Source organism: Myotis yumanensis, unplaced genomic scaffold, assembly GCF_028538775.1.
Source record: "Myotis yumanensis isolate MYYU_CA2020_CCGP unplaced genomic scaffold, mMyoYum1.0.hap1 SCAF_19, whole genome shotgun sequence".
NCBI classification, from domain to species: domain Eukaryota; kingdom Metazoa; phylum Chordata; class Mammalia; order Chiroptera; family Vespertilionidae; genus Myotis; species Myotis yumanensis.
The window spans coordinates 21,928,661-21,944,547 of NW_027223770.1; the positions used below are offsets into that span (position 1 = coordinate 21,928,661).

General features: G+C 53.2%; 1 protein-coding gene across 5 annotated transcripts in view; it reads left to right on the forward strand.

Annotated features, from left to right (window-relative positions):
* Positions 1-2,582: 2,582 nt before the first annotated feature.
* The window catches only part of CMKLR1 (chemerin chemokine-like receptor 1), a 38,054-nt gene continuing 24,749 nt past the window's right edge, over positions 2,583-15,887 (forward strand). Inside the window, exon 1 of one of the 5 annotated variants that reach the window (XM_070400042.1) lies at positions 2,583-2,821. The gene's annotated coding sequence lies outside the window, so the exon portion shown is untranslated. Of the gene's footprint in view, positions 2,822-5,171; positions 5,511-6,658; positions 6,737-8,226; positions 8,292-14,671; positions 15,002-15,887 lie in introns of those variants that run through there. The other 4 variants (XM_070400047.1, XM_070400048.1, XM_070400045.1 and 1 more) reach the window with 4 other exon arrangements.

Genomic DNA, 15,887 nt, shown 5'->3' on the forward strand with positions numbered 1-15,887 from the left:
GCTCAACCACTGAGCCAGGCCGGCCGGGCAAAGCCCCCCTGTGGCTGACAAGAAAACATGTTCTGGGAGGACCCAGACTGTATTCCTAATGGAAATGTCTGTATCTGTGATTTTCAGGCTCGAGCGAGCTCCGGCTCCCCCAGCAGCTGGCTCCCCCACAGCCGGCTGGGTGCTGCCCCCGAGGGCCCCATTCTGCTGTCTGCAGTGAGGTCTGGGGGTGTGCATGTCCCCCAGGCTCCCAGGCAAGGCTGCTGCTGTGGCCCCCCTGGTCTCTGTTAGTCACGGACCTTTAGGGGTGATGCACGGGCTCCTGTCGTGTCGTGGAATGTCCTCTCCTTTGGGCCAGGAGGCTTTGGGGCTGCTGCTCACTGCAGGGTGACCTTGGGCGAGTCCCTTGCCTTCTCCAGGTCCAGTGCTCCCATCTGTACAGCAAGGCAGGATGAGACAGAAGCTCTTAGTCCACCGGGCAAGCCTGGCAGAGGGGGTAGGAGAGGGGTCTGGAGTCAGGCTGGGTCTGACTTCTGACTCTAGGGAGCTGTGTGACCTTGGGCAAGTGACTTAACCTCTCTGTGCTTCCAGTCATTGCCTCGGAAATGAACCAGTTAGACTAGATCGTCTTTAAGTGTAGATCTCACTGGATTAACAGTCGAGGATGGTGAGGAGAGAGAGGTGAGGTTCTAGGGCTGGTCAGATGGTGAAGGACACGTTCCCCCACCTACCCAAGCCTTTGAGGTGAACCTACTCCCTCTCTCCTCCCTCCCCCCCCCCTCCTTCCGCTCTCCCCTGCCCTCCCCTTCCCTTCCTGTTTCCTTTGCACATAAGTTATTTTCAGCAGCCTGAGCTGAATCAATCAGATCTGCGGGCATGATCGGGGCGCCCTCGGCAAAACCACTTCCCCTCTGTGGCCACAGCACCCTCATCTGTAAAATGGGCATGTGACACCTCCCCCGGCTGCATGGACAGCGCTTGGTCCAGGGCCATATGCTCGGCAGGCCCCTCTGTCAGTTCTTTAATGTGGAGGCGAAGGGCTGGGCTCTGGAGCCAGACAGCCCGCGTGGAATCTCTTCCAACCGACCAGCCGTTGGCCTTGGACAAGCGACCTAACCTTTCTGTGGCCCAGTTTCCTTGTCGGTAAAATGGGGACAGACGTAGTCACTGCTTCCTGGAGCTGCAGTGAGGATACACAGCAAGGGCCCAGCACACGGCCTGGCTGTCAGCCGTCTGGATGACTCTACTGATGATGGCGATGATGATGGATGGTGCGGACGCTAAGCCAGGCACGGTGCTGAGCTGGGGACAGAGCAGGGGACGAAATACATCCCTTCCCCAAGGGGTTCCCAGTGCAAGGGAGAGACGCCCTCACAGGCAGGGGCAAGTTCACAGCCGTCAGTGCTGTGATGGGGGAGCCCAAGGGGCTAGGGGAGCACAGAGCAGAGTCCCGTCCCTCCCCCCCCCCCCCCCCCCCCCCGCTCCCCGCTCCCCTCCCCCTCAGGCAGGGAAGGCTTCCTGGGAGCTGCTCCCCAAGCTGAGACCTGAAGGGGGAGCAGAGACCCTTTGAATAACATGAACATGTGTCCATAAGGATTTTGTATAAGAAAGTAATTGGACAAGCGTGTTCATTACAGCTAAAAAGTTGAGAATAACCGAATCAACCACCAAGAAAGTATTAATCGAAATAAGCTAGGGTGCATTGAGTCAATGAAATAATTAACAGCTGGTCAAACAGGGTGAGATACATGTACCTGGTCACTGAATGAAGAAGCAGGTTACGGCATGGCGCACAGAGTAGGACTGAGTCATTTTATATTTACATATGAAATGTGTGTGTGTGTGTGTGTGTGTGTGTGTGTGTGTGTGTTCATACCAGAGTGCTACTACTATGATTCATCTTGGAGGATCAGGGCTTGGGATGAAAACAGAATTTGTCTTGAAGCCACACAGGAGCCTGAAGGTAGTTAAAGGTCTGATGTATTCTGCCCAGAAATGGTATGTCACTGCCTATCCCTATCACGTATGTGACTTTTGCTTTCCTATAACATTTAATAAAAGCAAACATGATAAAGCATTGTCATCGTTGTTCATTTGATGCTTAAAAAACCTCATTGCTGTTTTACAAAAAAAAAAAAAGAGGGAGCAAGAGGTCATCAGGCCTGAACAGAGACAGGAAGGGCACCCAGGTGGGAGGAACAGCACGCACGGAGGCCTGGGGTGAGAAGCGCCAGAGCGGTGGGAAACCCGGCAGCCGGCCCGTCTGGAGGCCCTTGTGGGGAGCACGGTGCTTCCCCAGCTGAACTGCTCCCCGTTTGTGCTCAGCCAGTGGGCACGGCTCCCAGCTGGGTTTGGCCGCCAGAGGGGCGGGTCGACCCCAGCAGGCCTTGCCACCGGCCACCACCCAGCAGCCCAGGCCCTGGCTGGCAGGGACAGCCTCCCCGGCAGCCCCCACTCCCTGCAGCTGGCTGCCCCCGCCCTCATTCCGCCCAGTTTCCTGCCCCTCCCTCCCGCTCCCTCCCTCCAGCTGTTTCTCTGGCGGAGTCTGTCCCTTGCGGGACAGCAGCCCCAACCAGCTTGGAGCTCAGCACAGACTGGTCTCCCCAGGAGCCTCTCAGGGGGTGAGGGTGTTCTAGGGCGGGGGCCGGGCTGCGCTCTGTGGGGTTCGAGGAGATTTTGAATGAATGGATGAACTGCTTTCTGGGCAAACAGCCGCAGCCAAAGAACAGTGTGATTGGGAGAAAGAAGTCGGGAACGGGGCCTCCTGCACAGCCCGGTGTGGCCTGAAGCCGAGGGGAGCCCTCAGGAAGACCTGGGCGGAACCAGCCTCAAGGTACCATGCGTGGCTTTGACCCACCCGCAGGGGCCAGGACAGGGGCGTGCTAGTCCAGGACAGAGGTCTTCCCCTTTGCTTCTTCTTAAAAGTTAACTTTTATCCAAATGACTGGAATTCTATCCTGATGTTCAGATTTCCAAAGGCACGAGTGCACATTGTAAAAACCAGCGAGCTCACCGGAATGTTAAAGGCAGGAAGCTCAGCGTTTCCCTTCGTTCCTCTGTTAATCTCACAACAGCCCCACGAGGGAGGCGCTTTCAGAGTCCCCATTTTACAGGCGAGGAGACTGAGGCTCCGAGAGGGGAGGGCACAGGCTCAGGGCTGTAGGGACAGTTAGCTGGGAGGTCAAGATTGGAATGAGCCTGGTCAGGGTGGCTCGGTGGTTGAGCGTCGACCTATGAACTAGGAGGTTACGGTTCAATTCCCGGTCAGGGCACAGGCCCAGGGTTGCAGGCTCCATCCTGAGCTGGGGGGCGTGCAGGAGGCAGCTGATCAATGATTCTCATCATTGATGTTTCTCTCTCTCTCTCTCTCCCTCTCTGAAATCAATAAAAAAATTGTTTTAAAAAGGGTTGGAATGAAATGAGGGTCATCACCACGGGGCAGCACTGACTCCCGGGACAGAGACGGAAGAGGGGTCCTAGCGCAGAGGTGGTCTCCCAGGTGCCCTCCCCATCAGCCACTCGCTCACTCGCTCACTCACGGACCCATGATGTCTGTTGGGTGCCTGCAACGTACCCGACACATGTAGGCAGGTAAATGGGTATACACACACTCACTCCCCCGCCCCTGTTTCTAAAATTAAATTTATTGGGGTGGCATTGGCTAAAACGATTGTACAGGTTTCAAGTGCACAGTTCTACCGTACGTCACCTGTCTATTGCACTGTGGTTTCAACACTCACTTTTCCAACTTTGTGTCTGGCCATCTTTCGTGTGCTTCACCTCGGACTGTGGGTCTCCTTCCCTGTCATCTTATTCCTCCACCATCCGAATGACAGCACGGAAAACGGGTCTTGTCTTGGGGTTTATTGAATCATTTCTCATCGGGGTGTTCCCGATTAGGAATAGCTCTGCAGTGACCACTCTAGGAGGTCATCTTTGTGTTTGTTTGCTTTTTTCTTATTTTATTTTATTTTTTTTTTGGTGTGTGTGTTTTTAAATATATTTCTTTATTGATTTCAGAGAGGAAGGGAGAAGGAGAGAGAGAGAAAAAGATCAATGATGATAGAGAATCATTGATTGGCTGCCTCCTGCACACCCCCTACTGGGGAACGAGCCCGCAACCCAGGCATGTGCCCCTGGCCGGAATCGAACCTGGGACCCTTCAGTCCGCAGGCTGACGCTCTACCCACTGAGCCAAGCCGGCCAGGGCTGTGTGTGTTTGTTTTACGGACAGTTTTCCAGAAGTGAAATTGCTGGGTCAAAGGTTTGCCTGTTTTTTAAGGATGTTGAGGCTTTGGGACACATTGTCCCCACAGGTTGTGCTGGCTTGCACTTCCTTGGCCCTGTCCTGGGTGCAATATCCTCCCAGCTCTTACTAGTAAAAGGTCCCTGATGAGAAAGCTGAGCTAACACGGGGCCGTCTCGCTGTACATTCCTTTATCAGCACCGGGTAGCCTTTATAATCTTATCATTCCCTTGTCTTTTATAATTATCCTCTTCAAGTCCATTTCCATTTTCTGTTCCCTGTTGGCTTGTTCACCTTTTTCTTATTGACATTTAAGGGTGTGTTTTTTTGTCTAGGAAAGCTCTGAACCCTTTGGCCGAGGTCTCTGTTCAAAGTTTTCCACTCCCCTCTCTGTTTTCAGATGAGCGCATTTTAAAGGGGAAAGCCACAAAGATGAGGTTTTTGGGCAAAATTACAAGAAAATAACACGTAATAAGTAAGTGCAGTCGGCCCTCCCTCCATATCTCGGGTTCCACATCTGCAGATTCAACCAACCGCAGGTCGAAAAACTTTCCGAAATAAAAGAGAAAAGTGTTGCTGTTGCTGACATACACTACGTGTAATTTAGTTACAATAGATGCATCTGCATTTTTTGCTCATTATTCCCTAAACAATACAGCATAACGACTCTTTACACAGCATTTACATCGTATTAGGTGTTATAAGTCACCCAGAGATGACTCAAAGTATATGTGAGGATGTGCGTGGGTTATGAGCAAATACCACACCATTTTATATGAGTGATTGAGCATTTGTGGGTTTTGGTATCCACCGGGGTCATGGAGCCAACCCCCCGCGGATGCGGAGGGACGCCTGTCATGCTATTGGGTGTGGCTCAGAGAGGGGAGTGAGACAGCGGCCAGGCCCCGGGTCTGCTTTCTCTTTCCCCCGAAGGGCCCGGGCCCCAGGTTCCCTTCTGGAATCCCCTACTTCCTTTTCAAGACCAACCTCCTTGCTGCTCTTGCTGTCTCTTTTGCTTCCTCTAACTTGCCGAAAGGAAAAACTTCTCCAAGTGTCTGTGTCACTGAAATGAACAGCGTTGGCTAAGTCAGGCCTCTGCTGGCGGGAGGAAGGCGGCTTGACATTTTCTTAGAAGGTTTAACCGAAACCCGAGATGCTCAAGCCGTGGGGTGCCCGGCATTGAGAAGCCCAAAGGGAGGAATTATTTATCGCTTGGTACACAGGGACCTTCGCTGGCCTCCTCCAACCTTCAGGGAATAGATAAACCTGGCTTTGGGTAAGTCCTTCCCTCTTTGGCTGAGCCCTTATGAAAAGTCCCCCCACCTCTCCAACTGGGTCAACACCTGTCTCCACTAGGCTCTCTTGGTGCTGGTTCTCACCCATCACAGTGCCCATCACACTGTCTTGTAATTGCCTGTCCTGCTGTCTGTCTCCTCTGCTGGCCTGGGAGCTCCTTGAGGCCAGAACAGGGTATTATTCTCTCTGTATCCCCAGCCCCCTGCACAAGACCTAACATGTAGCAGGTGCTCAGTTAAATGTTCATCGAATAAGTAAAGTAGCCAGGCCTCAGTTTCACCATCTGCAGAATGGGATGAGGGAGCTCGACTAAAGTCTCATCTCTTAGATGTTTACTTAATAACCCCTGTCAGTTGGCAAACCATGTTATTGCTATAATTTTCTCGAATCCTCAGCCTGGCTATGATGATAAAGGTGCTATTTATACGTCTGTTTGACAGATTAGGGAACTGAGTCCCGGAGAGGGGTTCTGATGCTAGACCTCCATGAAAGGCCATAGAGCACTATGGCTATGGGGTTGGGTTCTGTTGGGTGGGTTTGATCCTGGCCTGCCACCTGCCACCTTAGTGACAGAGAACAAGTTATGCCTTGTCTTTATACCTCAGTTTCCTCATCTATAAAATGGGAGCATGAATAGTAATTCCCTCCTAGGATGATTAAAAGATTAAATGAGATGATAGATGAGGAGCACGTAGCAGAGGGCTTGTCAGGTAGCAAGGGCTTTATAAACATTAGCTATTATTCTGTTATCATGTCTATACCACCATGCTATCTACGCCCGTGACACCCATGGGAGCCAAGTAGAAATAATTATTGATTTCTTTACCAGTCGATCACTAGTGCCCAGGTTCCTGCCAGTGTCCAAGAAAACCAAAAGCCGATTTCATTCTCTCTGAGCTATGCTTGCACAGGTCCAGTTACCAGTGCCAGTTTTGAGGCTACGAAGTAGACTCAAGACTTCTCCAAGTGGAATCCTGGGATTACTGACATGATGATCAATAATCAGGAGCATCACGAGTATTTCTTAAAGCTTCATTTTTCTGAGTCAGACTATCGGAGGGTAAGCTGTGCAAAGCCTGCATTTGGAAGCCACTTCACGGAGGGGTCTGATGCACCCCAACACCTAAGAACCGTTGCGCTAGAGTAGTTGACCGTCTCTTTTCCTAGCCTTTGCCCAGGCCTCCGGGTTCTTCGCTGCACACCGAGGTTTGTTTTTTTTCCTTTCTAAGCAAATATCTATGTACTTTTTGCAAGTTATACCCTGTGTCAGCAGTTGAGGTCAGGCGGCATGCTGGAGAAGAAGTGAAACTTTGTTGTGTTGTACCACAGAAAGCAGATTCTGTGCAGACTTGGGAAGTTTCTTAAGCCACAGAATCCTTCTCTCCAAAGAAAATATATGGGGAAACAGATAAAGGTGGTGCTATCCTAACTGAAATAGGAGTGGAGGGCTCCAGGCTTCAGCTCACTAAGCATCGCTCTCACTGCTAAAGGACCTTTAAGAATCATGATAGCTCTGCGGAGCAGGGTGAAGCTTGCAGACCTACTCCCAATTGTTACGAGACCAAAGTTCTTGACCTTTGCTGAATATGCTCTGTGACCTTGGGCAGGGTACTCTCTGGCCATATCCTTTGTACATCAGGAGGTTGACTATTGTATTTTTCAGGGTGGTAGCTGTCGTAACGGATAGACCCGAACGTGTATCATGGCTCAAACAAACAGGCGTTTATTATAAGGCAGGCATTTCTCAATGGAGGGTGCTCCTCTCCCAGGCGGTGATTCGGGGACCCATCTCAAGTCCCTACTGTCCCCATGGACACCGTCGCTGAGGAAGGAAAGCATGGAGGTAGCCTGCTTGCTTCTGAACTGCCTTCCACCACACCTAAGAGCTAATCATGTGGCCAATCTAGTTGCAAAGGGGGCTGGGAAATGCAGTTCCTAGCCAGGGTGGCTTCTTCCCAGCGATAGCTGTGTATTGTAGAGGGGAGATTGGTTTTTGTGACATCTGGCTGTCTCGGCCACAGATATGGTGGCTTACTGGGTCTCTTCCATTCTCTGATTCTCAGTCTACATTTTTGTCAATCCCCATCCAATATACCGAGGAAATGCCTACATTCCAGGCCCCTCAACATGGATTTCCCTGGAACTTAGTCAACAGCTGTCCTCTTTCCATTCTGGAAAAAGGAAGCAAGAATAACAATTCTATGGAGCACAGCACATTTATCGAGCCAAAGCTTTTCATCTCCATGATCTCACTTAATCCCCTTACAACCCTGCAGAGAAAAGTTTCAGGATTATCATCCCCATTTTACAGATGGAGAAAATGAGGCTCAGACAGGAAAAAGGGGTCTGCCCAAGGTCACATAGGTCATAAGCAAAGGAACTGGGATTTGAACTCAGAAAATCCTACTCCTGTCCTAGGGTCTCATTGCCTGTGCATATGTATGCCAACACGTGTGCACACGCAGGTGTGTGTGTATGTGTGTGTGGTTAAGTCAGGGTTTTCTTTGGGCTGTATTCCCCAGGGCTGGGCACTGGGGAAGTGAAAATGCAGGCATCATGACCCAAGTCCCTAGAATGAGCCAAACTTACTGATTATAAGGCAGCTGGGTGTTGTTCTTGCCTGAGGAAGCCCAGGGCATCAGGGGCTCCTGGATGACGCAGAGGTCTGGACCAAGCCAGGCACCTAGTGGGTGCTTGGGATCGACTTCCTGTACGAATAAGCCTGCAGAGGAGGAAAGTTCTATGAATGTGAGAACTTCAGGTGAGTCAGGCTCAGTTCCTGTTCTTCGGGCCTTCAAAGAAGGGGAAGCAAACTTATGACATATATTTTCATTTATTCACCTCCCCCAAAAACATGCATTCGGACCTTCTGTGTGTCTGGTACTCCGTAAGGCCGAACGATGAAAAAGACAGGATTGCTTGCCCCCATGTGAGAGATGAAGAGAGTGAGGCCCTGATGGGTTAAGGCCGTTTGGTGGGACGAGGACCTGGGCCTCCTGGTTGCCAGTCTAAGACACTTTTCATGCCTCTTGGGCGAGGGGCTGGGCCGGGCCTGGGATGCAAGGAAGGAGGGTTGGCAGCCACTCTGCGCTGCTTCTGGACTCCAGGACATGCTGGTTTCAGGCAAAATTAGGAAACTTAGTTTTACTTCTCTTTTGGAACCTCCTTGTTTTTGCAATGTTGGGCACAAGCCTGGTAGAGAAGGAGTAGAGTGTCTTGCCCTGCTGGATGGAACCGGGCGCAATGATTCTACGGGGTACGGGGTGCTGTCGAAGACAGAGATCCCAATGTCTGCTTGGCATCTGTTGACCACAGAACATGGTCCTACTGGTCTAGGGTTCAGATCCCAGCTCTGCCCCTTAACCTCCTGTGGCCTCAGTGCCCCCATCTGTACAATGGGGACAATCTCAGTGCTCACTTCATGGGGTCCTTGTGGGATTAAATGACTTACTACCCATAAAGCACTGAGGACAGCTCAAGGTCAGCCCAATGAAAGCCCTTCTATTTTTTTTTTTTTTTTTTTTTATTTTCCTCTTAAAGTATTACAAAGGGTATTACATAAGTATCCTTTTTCCCCCCCCCGCCCTTGACAAACCACTACCCTCCCTTACCCCCCAGTGTCTTATGTCCATTAGTTATGCTTATATGCATGCATACAAGTCCTTCGGTTGATCTCTTACTCCCCTCCCTCCTGCCCCCCAACTCTCTCTGGCCTTCCCACTGCAGTTTGACAATCAGTTTGAGGCAGCTCTGCCTCTGTATCTATTATTGTTCAAAAGTTTGTAATGGTCTTTATTATCCATGAATGAGTGAGATCATGTGGTATTTTTCCTTCATTGACTGGCTTGTTTCACTTAGCATAATGCTCTCCAGTTCCATCCATGATGTTGCAAATGGTAGGAGTTCCTTCTTTTTAACAGCAGCATAGTATTCCATCGTGTAGATGTACCACAGTTTTCTAATCCATTCATCTACTGATGGGCACTTAGGCTGTTTCCAGATCTTAGCTATGGTGAATTGTGCTGCTATGAACATCTGGGTGCATATATCCTTTCTGATAGGTGTTTCTGGTTTCTTGGGATATATTCCTAGTAGTGGGATCACAGGGTCAAATGGGAGTTCCATTTCCAATTTTTTGAGGAACCTCCATACTGCCTTCCATAGTGGCTGCACCAGTCTGCATTCCCACCAGCAGTGCACAAGTGTTCCTTTTTCTCCACATCCTCTCCAGCACTTGTCGTTTGTTGATTTGTTGATGATGGCCATTCTGACAGGTGTGAGATGGTACCTCATTGTTGTTTTGATTTGCATCTCTCGGATGATTAGTGACTTTGAGCATGTTTTCATATGTCTCTTGGCTTTCTGAATGTCCTCTTTTGAAAGGTGTCTATTTAGATCCTTTGCCCATTTTTTGATTGGATTGTTTATCTTCTTTTTGTTAAGTTGTAAGAGTTCCCTATAAATTTTGGAGATTAAGCCCTTATCCGATATGACGTTGGCAAATATGTTTTCCCACGAGGTGGGTTTTCTTGTTGTTTTGTTGATGGTTTCTTTTGCTGTGCAGAAGCTTTTTATTTTGATGTAGTCCCATTTGTTCAGTTTCTCTTTAGTTTCAACTGCCCTAGGAGCTGTATCAGTGAAGAAATTGTTTTGGCATATGTCTGAGATTTTGTTGCCTTTGTATTCTTCTAGAATTTTTATGGTTTCCTGTCGTACATTTAAGTCCTTTATCCATTTTGAGTTTATTCTTGTGTATGGTGTAAGTTGGTGGTCTAGTTTCATTTTCTTGCATATGTCTGTCCAATTTTCCCAACACCATTTATTGAAGAGACTATCTTGGCTCCATTGTATGTTCATGCCTCCTTTGTCAAAAATTAATTGAGCATATTGGTTCGGGCTAATTTCTGGACTCTCTATTCTATTCCACTGATCTATATGTCTGTTCTTGTGCCAGTACCAGGCAGTTTTGAGAACAGTGAAAGCCCTTCTATTTTGATTCTCAGGAAAACAGGCATTGAGATGCGCCTTTGCACATCTGGGCTGATGTGGGCACCTGGCGCGCCATGCCTTCAGGTTCCTAGGCCAGTCTCCTGGCTCCATGCCTCGCCCCGTGGAGAAGTCTGGGCTCCTGTGGTAGGAAGGTGCTCCATCCACCACAGACACACGCTGGTAACCTTGGCGCCGCAGCAGCTGACTCAGTCGGGTGGTCAGCTACGACCCAGGCAGAAAGTTGGAATCGGTTCTGCTTTCTTGGGATGTAACTTGGGTTCTCTGATCCCAGCCTTGAGCTTGTGCTGAGGGCAGCTCTTGTGCAAGGAGGTGGGTGAGTGTGAGTGGGCGACTGATGCAAGAATCAGCAGCTAGCGCACTCGCTTGTTCCTTCTGTGACCTCGGGCCAGAGAGACAGGAGAGCTGGTGAGAGGCCCCGCCTCCTGACACCATCACACTGGGGGTCAGGACTTCAACATATGGATTGTGGGGGAGGCCCCAAGCATCCAACCACAGCACTGAGCCAGTCCCCACTCCCATTTTTCAGATGGGAGGCTCAGAAAGTGAGAGGGACTAGTCTAAAGGTATCGAGAGAGCTGGGACACAGCCTCCACGTACTCCCCCAGCATTTGCTGAGCACCTACTGTGTGCCGGGAGCAGGGGATACCGGGGGAGACGAGCCCTGCCCTCAGGGGTGTCAACAGAGTGGGGTTCATCTAGCCAGAAGGTTGGCATTAACATGCAGGGGGGCCAATTGCCCCTGGCTCACAAGCCCCCAGGACAATCCCATCCACCATCCATTCAGCTCAGAAGGTGAACACTGGGCCGTTTGGACCGCACGCTTCTTGTTAAATGCACTTGAGTTAGTGCCCGTCCGGTGCATTCAGCGCACAAGGTCCTGCAGGCGCAGAGAACGGACAGCGCTGAGGGGGGCAGTCAGGAAATACTCTGAGAAGGAAGCCTGCATTTGAGCTGGTTCCAGGGATGAATTGGCCTTGAGTGCTGGGAGGAGAAATTGGCCAGAAATAAAAGATATCTCAGGGGGCAGAGCAGCGTGAGCAGAGATTGAGCGACTTGGCGAGGAAGGGATGTCTGGGGTGGTGGGCGGGAGCAGGGTGCGGCCCGAGCCACTTTGGACCCTCTGTGGGGCCTGGCACATCCCACCCAATTTTCCGGGTGGTCCAAAGGCAGCCCGTGTCACCGGAGCAGCATCCCATTGTCCCCAGGCCTCGTCCTCTCCACACTCGGTGCTTGAACTTGAACATCTGGACGATGGAGGATTTCAGACAATCTCCAGCTGATGGAGTTGGAAATCCCAACTTGGCAGAGGGCGTGTGGGTTCTCGGCTCACTCCCCTGGGTAGCCTGTTCCGTAAACCAGCGTGGAGAAGAGACGATTCCTTGGCTACTGTGGCTTTTTTGACTGAATCCTGGGTCCCCTCTCCTTCCACGCCCAGGACTTGCTGAAGGAGGTAGGCACAGAGGTCGGGAGAAACGAGTTTCTTCCAGCGTTAAAGAGAGTTGATTTAGGGCGGCACCTGTGGCCGGCCAGCGACATGTTTACAAGAGGGAGAGAGACTGGCGGCTGCCCTGCCCGCTGCTGCTGCGCCAGGCTGGGCGTTCAAGTTTCCGCTGGCCTCCCAGCCCGGCGGGAGGTGGGCTGACTGACGTCAAGTGCGGGCCCTTAGGGAGCGTGTGCGATTTCCAATCTCTTTTATGACAGCCTGAACTCACAGGGGGCCTCTTCAGCTGTCAGGGATGTGGGTCACGAAGAAAAAGGGTCTTCCTCCAGCAAGAACGGAGCGGCCGGCCGCCGGGTGGGTAGAAGCAGAAACCCCGCTGCTCCCAGGGACCTGTTGGGAAACCCATTTCGGCGGCGTGCCGGCTGCGGGACCTCGGAAAGGTCGCTTCCCTGCTCTGAGCCTCAGTTTCCCCCGCTGTGACTCCGGGATCACAAAGGGGCTTTTCTCGCGGGAGCAGGGTCGTGTTGTTTACGTGAGATCGTGCGTGGCACAGAATTGGGGCTGAAACCCAACACGTGGGGGCCCGAAGCCCTGAGCCAGGAGGGGCTGAGAAATGCCAGGTGTAGATGGTGCCAGAGGCGCAGCTTTGCCCAAGCCTTGCCCTCTGTCTCCTGTGTTGGCGGAAAGCCTGGCACGGCCGGGCGGAGGCCTTGGACCGCCAGCCGCGCCTCTCCTGGGGAAAGCGGGCCTGCCTGGCCTAAATGGGCCTTTCTTTGGCTGTTTTTCTCTCCCCTCCTGTGAAAAGCCGCAGACACGGAGGAAATCAGGAGCAGGGCTCTGGGGAAGGGCAGGGCGGCTTCCCGGAGCCTGGCTGGGCGATGCCCTCACCTCCCCATCGCTGAGTCCTGGCGGCCTGGGAGAGGGCACGCCTCAGGCGGGGGCCCTGGGCCGCCCCCTGTCCTGCCGGCTGGCTTCCTTTTTCGTTAAATGTATTGGAGTGACATGGTTAATAACATGACCCAGGTTCCCAGGCTTTCTGGTCACTCATATCTGGGTCCTCTCCCAGCTCCGGGGTCTCACATTTAGCGCCCCGGGAAGCCTGCATCGCCCCGGGAGAGTCCCTCCTTCCAGGAGCCCCCTGTGCTGTTCCCCAGCCTGAAGGAGCAGGTAGCTTTCACTCGCAAGTCCCAGCTGAGCTCCTGCCCAATCCTGTCATCGTCAAAATGGTCTTCTGGGGCCAGCCGCCCCTCTTGGAGGGATCATGGCAAACTCATTGGAAATGTGGGAGCTGGGGAATACGGTCCCATTTTACAGCCAAGGAAACTGAGGCCCAGAGAGAGGGCGTGTGCTCACTCACTTTTCTCTGTCAGCCAGCCTCCCTCTCTGCCTTTGACGTGCGTCCCTCTTCCCCAGATCCCTGGCTCCCCTTGCCTCCCTGCCCCCCCGACCCCAGCTCCTGTCCTTCTGGGCTTTCTACCAAAAGCCCCCAGAGCTGAGGGGCAGGGCCACTTCCCGGGCGTGTGACCAGGGCAGCCGCACGGCCTCGGCAGGGCCTGCCCCGGGCTTCACGCTCAGCAGTTACCGTCTCGAGATGCTGAACACTTTCTGCACAAGGCATCTGCGTGTTCACGCTGCACGGGCCCCCACGAAGGGTGTGGCTGGTTCGCTGAGCGAGGGGTGTGAACATCCTGGGAGGGGTCACACCGGGGTTGGGGTGCTGTGTCCACGCCCTAGTCCTGTTCCTGCTTCTCGTCCACCCGGTAGTCACTACCACCCAGACAGACGTGCCTCGGGCCTCCCGGGGCACTCCCACTGGGTGGCCGTCCTTCCACAGCAGAAGGCAGAGGCCAGATTCACTCCCATTTTACAGATGAGACCACCAAGGTGCACAGAGACCGAGCCCCCTGCCCGGGGCCCGCAGCTGGCGAGCCTGGCTAAGCCGACTCTGAGCCCGAACATCCGGGCTGACACCGTAGGGCCTCCGGCAGAACCCTCTTCCGTGTGTGACTAAGGCTTGGCCTTCACACCTGCGAAGAGAGGGGACGAGGGCAGCTGTCCCTGTGCAGAGCCAGGGATGTCTGAGTTCTGGAAAGTTCCTGACGCGGGGGCCCGGCACGGGGCTGCCTTCTTAAATGGTAGCCCGGCCTCTCTGAGCCTCGGTTTCCGCATCCGCCCGATGGGACCACGGCAGCACCTGCCTCCCTCTCTGGACAAGTTCTGAGCACAGGGCCCAGCACAGGCGGGCGGGCAAGGTCAAGGTCGGGTCGTGCGTGTCCGTGCCGGCCTCAGAACGCGGTGACAGACAGGCGGGGCGTGAGCGTGGCCCCAGCGGGTGGCTGAGTTCGAGGGGTGCCGCAGGGAATAGTGTGGCACCTGCCGCTGCTGGTGGTGCAAAGACGCAGCGTCAGCCACCTGCTCAGGCCCTCGGCCAGCTGTTCTGGAAACCTCTTCAGAGGAAGCCAGCGACGCCGGAACCCGGACGCCTGGACTGGAACGCGTGGTCCCTCCTGCCCTGGTACTGTCTAGGGACAGTGGCTCCCGGCTCAGGAAGGTTCGGGAAGGCTCGGCGTTCCCCCGGGGCGGGCTGGCTGCTGACGAGGAGGCTGGGAGTGGACGGCGCGGCCCACCCAAGGGAAGTATTCAGGACGCTACTTATCGTCTGCATTTTTCTCCTCGGCCTTGGCGGTACTTTCTGTCCCCACCCTCGTTTCCCTTCCTCCTTTCTCTCTTGATTTATGTCCTCCTGGACCCACCAGCCTCTGTGCAGATGTATTCTCCCTCCCTTCTGGACCGAGCCAATAGACAGACAGACAGACCTGCAAGCCGGGCCATTGGGCGGCTCCCCTCCCTCTGCTCAGGGGAACAGCCCCCCCCCCCCCCCCCCCAGAAAGGGGCTGAAAGGCAAGGGGTGAAGATGGATGCTGAGGAAGTGCCCGCTGAGGTTGACATGAGGAAGTGACCCCGCTGCCTGGGGAAGGAGGTGACCGCTTATCCGGTGTGACTTTTGGCAGATGACCCAGGTGATAGAGCAGGGGCTGCTCCGTTCAGTTCAGCAAAAAAAAAAAAAAAAAAAAAGGTCTCATTGACTTCATGGGTTTTTCTCGAAGTTCTGCTGGTGGGGGGAGGGGTGGGGGAGGAGAAAGACGGGTGACCTGCTCTGGAAAATAACCAAACACAGGGAGTGTTTTTTTTCTGATTATTTTATTTCTGAGCTGTGACTGGAGGGCTCAGGGGACACGGGAGGGGAGGTCCCAGACGGAGGCGCCACACCGCCCCCCCCCCATTCACCAGGCACAGGATGCTGCCCACTTTGCTCGCTGTGGCCTTCCCGTGCCTAGTACAGCGCCTGGCACACTGTGGGGATGTGTCAAATTAATGGAATGAAAACAATAGAGTTTCTGACGGCAGAGCTAGGGTTCAAACGCGATATTGTCTGACTCAAGAAGGAGTTCTCTTTAAACATCACAGTCCAGAGGCACGTTTGCTCGAGCTGGACTCTTTGTACAGGTAGCGTGACCCACCTGCCCCGGATGTGCCTAGAGCAGCGGTTCTCAACCTTCCTAATGCCGTGACCCTCTAATCCAGTTCCTCATGTTGTGGAGACCCCCAATTTCATTGTTACACATTGAACATAATGAAAGGACAGTGATTCATCACAAAAACCATACGTAATGATATAGGTGTTTTCCGACGGTCTTAGGCGACCCCTGTGAAAGGGTCGTTCGACCCCCAGAGGGGTCGCGACCCACAGGTTGAGAACCGCTGGCCTAGAGCATTCTGGTCTGCGTGTTGAAGGCCCCGCCTCTCGGGACACGCCACGCGGTGCGCCCTGTGGACGCGAGCCCGTGTCCTCCTCACTTCGACCCCAGTCGCAGGTGGAGAGAATGGGTCTGTGACCTGAGACCG